This window comes from Nomascus leucogenys, chromosome 4 (genome assembly GCF_006542625.1).
Source record: "Nomascus leucogenys isolate Asia chromosome 4, Asia_NLE_v1, whole genome shotgun sequence".
NCBI lineage: Eukaryota > Metazoa > Chordata > Mammalia > Primates > Hylobatidae > Nomascus > Nomascus leucogenys.
The window spans coordinates 2,132,501-2,140,000 of NC_044384.1; positions in this window are offsets into that span (position 1 = coordinate 2,132,501).

Consider the following 7,500-nt stretch of genomic DNA (forward strand, 5'->3'; position numbering starts at 1 on the left):
CCAAAAAAAAAAGTCAATATAGACAATACTAGCACCGTCAAGATGCTGAAACTGGCATTTGAAAGTAGGGAGAGTTGGGCAAGAGGGAAATTCCCAGCCAGCCCAGTGGAAATTCACTGGCACTGTCCATGGAGGATGAGTCTGTGAGGAAGGGGGGCTTGCAAAGAGAGAGGGGAACACTAGGGAGCAAACTCCGATCTGACAAGACCTCCGAGGGCTGCGGCCACCAGTCCATGCCTTGATCCCATTTCATCTCAGCTAAGGAACTGTGCAATTCATCTCTAAGCTGTGTTTTTTTCATTGAAAAGTGACAAGCCTGGGTTTAATGATTTTTAGGGTCTTTTCATCCTAATCCTCTATACTGCTAGGCACAGATTTTATAAATATATTTTATATACACAGATACACACACACAATTTTTCCCTTTCCAAGTTTGTAAATCTGCAGTGGTTTGCCTGTGTGTGTGTAAGCCCGACTTAGAGCATTTTGTGGTTGAAGATTGCAAACATTTGCCTAGTGCTAAATACGCACCAGCTTTGTGCTATGCATTGCTATATATTACATCCTATAATCCTTAAAGTAAACTCAGCCCCATTCAGTGGAGATTCTTTGTTGGTTAAAGACCAATAAGTCTTTGCGGAATAAGGATAGTAGGTAAACCTGTCATAAATGTATAATACTACTTCAGTAACTTACTCCACCTACATTTAAACTTTCTTACTTTTCTTATTCTTCCTGGCACTGGCTAATTTTAACTCCCATATAGGGAAGTTATTTCTAACTTTCTCAGCAGGACTACATGTCTAGCTTAACAACAATGCCACCTGTCCTTGTGTCTACCTCAGACGTGTCCTGAATTAGCTTTCCTATCCCTAGTCCATTTTCCAACAGGGAATAATATTCAGCCTTGCCATGCTTTCTATAACAGACTTTATTTGTTTGTGGAGGCATATATTCTAGATCAGTGGATTTTCACTTGAGGTGAAAGAGGGAATAGTTGGATAAACCCGTATTGTCGTCTGGAAACTGTGTCATGCATGCATGATATATACACTGAGGGGTGAGTCATATATTTTGTTTGGTAATATTCATAACCAAGAACATTGCTTTCAGCTGAATAGTAAATAGTCTTGAGTTATGGTTAGCATACAATAAAATGACCCTATATTAAATGTTCAATTTAATGAGTTTTGACAATTTTACTCATTTGGAAATCACCATGGAAAGCACATTTTCAACACCCTAGAAAGTTCCCTCCAGCTTTTTAAATCACTTTCCCTTCCCCTGCACTGAGCAACCACTAATGAACTTGCTCTTCACCATTGCCCAGATCAGATATGGGAAGGGTTTCACAGAGCACTGTGGACACGCAGGCACTCACTCAGTCAAGTTAATGCTTCCATTGCTACCAACTTCACTGGTAGGAGCCAAAGGTCCATTTGCAAGCCCATGGGCGATCCCTGACTTGTGCTTCAAGGAGCCTTAGGACTTTCTCTCTCCTCTTACTGCCTGGCTCAGGAGCTGGTGCCATTCCATTCCATGGCCATGCAGGATGCTGAGAAAGCACCTGTGGCTTCCCAGTCCCTCTCACTTAACATCCAGCCAGCTACATATGTCTAGCAATTTGTCTTTCCAATTATCTTATGAATCACTCCCTGCCCTGCTGTGCCCAATGTCAGGAATGTAGGTCAAGTCCCTCTTATCTCTTATCTGAATAAGTTGAAATACAATTTTCCCATGGCTGTCAAAAAAAAAAAAAAAAAAACCATAGTTTTCCTACGACCTCACTGACTGCTCTTTTTGCCTGATTTTCTTGCATTTTCTAAGCTTATTCCCAGCCTCTCCTCCCCCCATGTATGCTTCTTCCTTCAGAAGAAAGATGCTGCCCTGTAATTGTGCATCCAGCCTGACCTCTCACCTGGGCTCCAAACTCCAATGACCAACTTCCTGTTCCACAGATCCACCTGGGTTCTTAATGTGCCCCTCAAAAGGAATCTGTTCTAAAAGAACCATTTCCATCCCTGTCTGGATCAGTTCCTCCCCAGTGTCCCTGTCTTCCAAAAGAGCAGCATCCGCCAGTCAACTCGTGCACCCAAAATCTGAGGTTCATCACAGGCCCCCACTGGGCTTTTATACCTTAAACCTCAGGCCCATCACAGGCTCCTGCACTCTCTTCCTGGCCCCCTGCTTCTGTGACAAGTGCCCTAGGAAGGAAGTGCATCTAAGACATCCAGTTCCTCCCTGCCATGGGGTTGAGACCCACCTCTGCCAGCAGCTGCCCCTGCTGGTCTCGTGCTCCTGCCCTGGGATGCCCACTCCAGCATGGATTTTCCCCACAACAGAAAAGGGAATAAGGTAAATATAGAAACCAGATCATCTTATTGCTCTGCTCAAAATACCCTAGTGGTAGTCCATCCCTCACAAAATAAAATTTATACCTTTTTGGTATTCTGAGCCAATGGCAGGTGAGGCAGCATAGTTTTTTAATCTCCCTGAATCCGTTAACAAACAACAAGTAGAGCAACCAGGAGCATCAAGATAGTGAAAGCAAAAGCCTGTGAACATTGTCTATGATAAAGCTCAGTGGCGTGTAACTCTATAAACTCCAGCCTAAAGGAGTGTGGAAAATCACAACCACCACATTGGCATGGGATCCCAGACTCTGCCTGGGGAAGCAGAGGATATGACTGAGCATCCCACAGGACACATGAGCTGAAAAAAACTCACTGGGAATCACAGGGGCCAATTTTCTCCACAGCTGAAATGAGAAGAGGTTTGCTCCCTGCAATAGAAGGTGAGTGGAAGGACCTGCAGGAAAGTTAGTAGAAATCAGGAGAGTCAGATTTTATGAGCTTTTAAAACTTATGAATCAAATAATCTCTGGTACAAAACGTTATGCTGGGGATAAGTGTTTAGGCAAGGATATACATTTAGTGGGACAAGAAAAATGAAAAAAAAAAAAAACATAAGGAAAGGTCTAGAGAAAAGTTTGAGAGGAAATCCAAGAGCTCTCAGAAAGCAACAACCACGCTTTCAAATGACACATGCCAACAATAGGCTGGGCACTCCCTGGAGTTAAAAAAAAAAAAAAAAGATATCCTGGTCCACACCTTTTCTAAAAGTTCAGGCAAAGTAATATCACAAGAAAAGCACAAGAAAAAAATGCTGGAATTAAATCCCATGATAAGTTATTATTTTTAAAAATACACAAAATAACATTTCTACTGATAAATAACTATAATGCCAGAAAAATGTGCCAAAGACGTTCATGAAAATATAACCAGCTATTTTAAAATAAAACACTAAGAAAATAATGCAAGCTATGAAAAAATAACATATACTAGAATTGTAAAAAAAATGCAGAATTTAGGAGATATAGCTTGAAAGAATTATAACGAAAAGAAGTATCAGTTGAGAATTGAATGCTAAACTAGAATGACTCAAGGGCAAATAAGCAGAATAAATGATGTCTTTCAAGAACAGAGAATGAAAATGAGCAAAACCAGAGACCAATGAAGAAAGAGACAAAAAGGATAATAGAAAGAAAAGGGCCATTATTAAAGAAAAGGGTAAAGAAGATCCAACATATGTATTATAGGAGTCCTTAAAAAAAAGAAATTAAAGCAAATAAGCAGCAAACACTAAAATCTATTAAGCAAGGAAACTCTCCTGAAAAACTATTTATTTTAAAAATATCTGAAAGTACATATTAAAAGAGCACATCATCTATTTGAAAATATTAATGCAGAATGCCCAACACCAAGACATAATCTAGTTAAAGAAGAAGAAACCATTTGTGAATCTAAGCCCCCAAACCAAGTAAATTGTAATGGGGAAAAAATTGTCACAAAATTCTTAACAGCGAGACTTAGGCTGCAAAAACAAATGGAGAACCATAGTTAAGACAACCAAGGAAAGAGAATAGGAACCCACCATTATCATCCACTCAAATTTGCTTTTGAATATGGGGATCACAGACAAATGTTAATCAATGTACAAACACTCAGAAATATTTCTTCCATAATTCCTCTCTGGAAAATCTACTGGATAATGAGCATCACATTACCAAAGGAATTAATACTAGTGCTGGTATGAACCTTAAATATGTAGCTACCTATAGCAGCGAGACCACATGAGAGGGAAAAAGACTAGAGAACATGACAGCTATGGCTTTGACAATGTAGATGTAGTACAACCATAAAATGGGTGGAAAATTGGGTGAGTATGTGCTACATCATACCAGGTGGGTTGAGTTGGTATTGGTATTTTGAAACTGTCATACATGTGGGGTGGACAACAAGCAAACGAGTAATTATGAAAAAATTCTAGTTAGGTGTCTCAAAACCCAGAATACTTAATATGGAAGAACGGAAATACATCTGTAAGATAAAAGAGGGTATTTTTATCATAAATTTGAATTGGTAAAGCCTAGGAAAAAAAATAACTAACACAGTAGTAATGGACAGATTGTGGTTTTGAAATACTATTGCCCATGAAAAGAAATCAGAGTTTCTTGGAACTATGTAGTTATACCAGATAGATATAAGTAAGCTAAGACAGATTATGATGGCCAGATAAAAAAGTGCAGGATCCCACCAATCCTGCCGGCCAATGATGGGAGGACAATTTGAACTGATACTACAGTTAATTGAAACCCATGAAATATGTTTAAATTCATATGCTCAAAATACTATTTAAGAAAAAATAATTGGTCACTGTGACAGGCAGAATAATGATCCCCCTAAATATGTCCACATCCTAATTCCCAGAACCTGTAAATATTTTACCTTATATAACCAAAGGGACTTTATTGATGTGATGAAGTCAAGGACCTTGAGACGGAGTATTTTCCTGAGTTATCTGAGTGGATCTGATGTATTCACAAGGGTTTTTCTAAGAGGGATACTGGAGGATCAGAGAATGCAAAGGGAGAAGAGAGGACAGAGGCAGAGGTGAGAGAGGAGTGAGACTTCTATGCTGCTTGCCTTGAGGTTGGAAGGAGGAGGGAGCCAGGAGCCAGGGAGTGCAGGGGGCACTGAGCCACTGGAAAAGACAGACTGCCTTCTCCCCAGAGCCTCCAAAGGAACCAGCCCTAGGGACCTGTTTTAGACTTCTCACCTCCAAAACTGCAAGAGAATAAGTTTGTATTATAGGTTTGTAGTTATTTACTATAACAGCAACAGGAAACTAGTTGTCACCAATTGGTTACCTTGAAAACTAGTAAATGAAAAGTTAAGAATCAAGCATTTATCATACCTTTCCTGTATGCACAGTATCACTGGTTATCTAAAAAATAGATGCAAAGAAATGCCTGTTTACAGTCATATTCAAAGCAATAAATGAAAAAAGAAAATGTTAAAATATCGTTATTTTCCAACTCCTAATGAACTCCTAGGTACAGGCATCAAGCACCATTAACATGAAATGCCACAAGAAGAAAGAAAGAAAATACCACCATTGTTTGTCTTGCAGAAAAAACAAAACAAGGAAAAGCAGGAAACAAACAAACCATGAATCTGATGAATTCTCTCTAAATACCAGCTTCACAGAAACTACAGGGAAAAGAGGGCCATTAAACCTTGCCATGGGATGCCATCAACATCAAATATCAGGATTAATCAAAAAATCGTAAGGGAAGGAAGGGATGAAAATAGAATATTTAGAGATTAACAGCCATTTTAAAGACAGAACTAACAAAACTAAAACAACCTGTTTAGAAATGCTTAAGTGATAAACCTCTAAAGAAACACCAAGAAGAGACTACTCTAAAAATAGAGATGGTGATTAATAATTTTAAGGGTGTTGAGGGTGTATGAGGAAGAGACAGCGAAACTCCCTGTCTTGACTTGAGCAGTAGCCACAAGGGTATATGTTTTATAATACTTTATCAAATTATACTTTTGCTTTATGCAATTTTCTGTACCTGTCTATTTTAATAATCGGAATGGTTTAAGCAAGGAAAAAAGGCCAACTGCATTATTACAAGAAATAATAGATCCACTTTACCTGTGGGAAATCCCTCCTGGTCCTTCCCTGACTTCCTTTCCTCCAACACACTTTTCTTCTGCCTTCCCATGCAAAACACTTGCTGTTCCTTCTGCTGAGGACATTTTTTTTTAACTCTAAGGTTTTCCAGATAATTCTTGAATTGCGTGCTTGGATATCAACTCTTCAAAATAAATTTCTTTGTACCTTCTAGCTAAAATAAACTCCAACTTTGAATTTTCTCATTAAACTTTATTTTTTATCATAGCACTTATCACTCACTGAAATTCTCGGACTTATTTTCTTGCTCACTGACCACCTTTCCCAGAACAGAGCATCTAACACAGAGATCCGTGGGACAGGGACCTCATTTGTCTTATTTCCATTGTCAAGAAGAGACCTGAAACATGGTGGGTGCTCAAGAAACATTTGTTGAATAAATGAAGGAATGGATAAATGAATGAATGAATGAAGACCTACTAAAACCTTCTACCCACTTTTCTCTCTACATCCAGGCCCACTGGCAAATCTACTCTCCATCTAACCACCAGAGTGATCTACCGAAAACATGAGTCTGACTCCATTATTCCCTTCCTGAAAATTGTCCTGTTTGCTTAGCGTGGCAATGACTTCCCATAATCAGTATGACTACTCTCTATGTCTCTGATTTCTTTTTCGTTTTCCCATGCTTGAAAACCAGTGGCAACCTGCTGCTGACCTCACACTTCCACTATCATACAATTTTACCCCATGATTATGCCCATCACCTTATGTTCTTAAGTAATCCCCACTCTTGTTTTAAGGAGGTTCAACTCAGTTTTTTTTTTTCCATATCTCTTCTAGGAAAATGCCTTCTAGGAATATAGTTGAGTTACAGGCAGCCTAGAAATTTTTTGTACATATTTTAATCATTGCACTTAGTTTCTGTATAAGTATCTACCTTTCTGCTGTTTCTCCACCTAGATTCTGTGTTCCTTGTGGACAAGAGCTGTCCTGCGTTCATTGCACCCAACTGTAGTTCTTGGTTTGAGATGGTGTAGTTCTTGCTGTAGATGCTTGAGAACGAACTAGGGATCTACGTTACAATAATGTGTTAGTTGGCCAAGGCTACCATAACAAAATACCACAGAACAGCCAGTTTACACAGTGGAAAAGGTATTTCTTCACCCTTTTGGAGTCTGGAAGTTTGAGATCAGGGTGCTGGCACGGTCAGGTTCTGGCGAGGGCTCTCTTCCTTGCTTGAGGACGGCTGCCTCCTCACCGTGTCCTCACATTGTAGAGAGATGGAGCAAACCCTTGGGTGTCTGCTCTAATCTCATCATGCCCCCATCAAACCCTAATCACCCCCCGCAGGCTCCATCCCCAAATCCCACATCAGGCTTCAACATTTAGATTTCAGGGGGACAGATTCAGTCCATAGCAAACAGTTACTTTAACTGAATAGCACATTGCAAATGAAGATCATATGCACTACCTCAATGAACTCTCAAAACAACTCACCAGATGTGTCACATC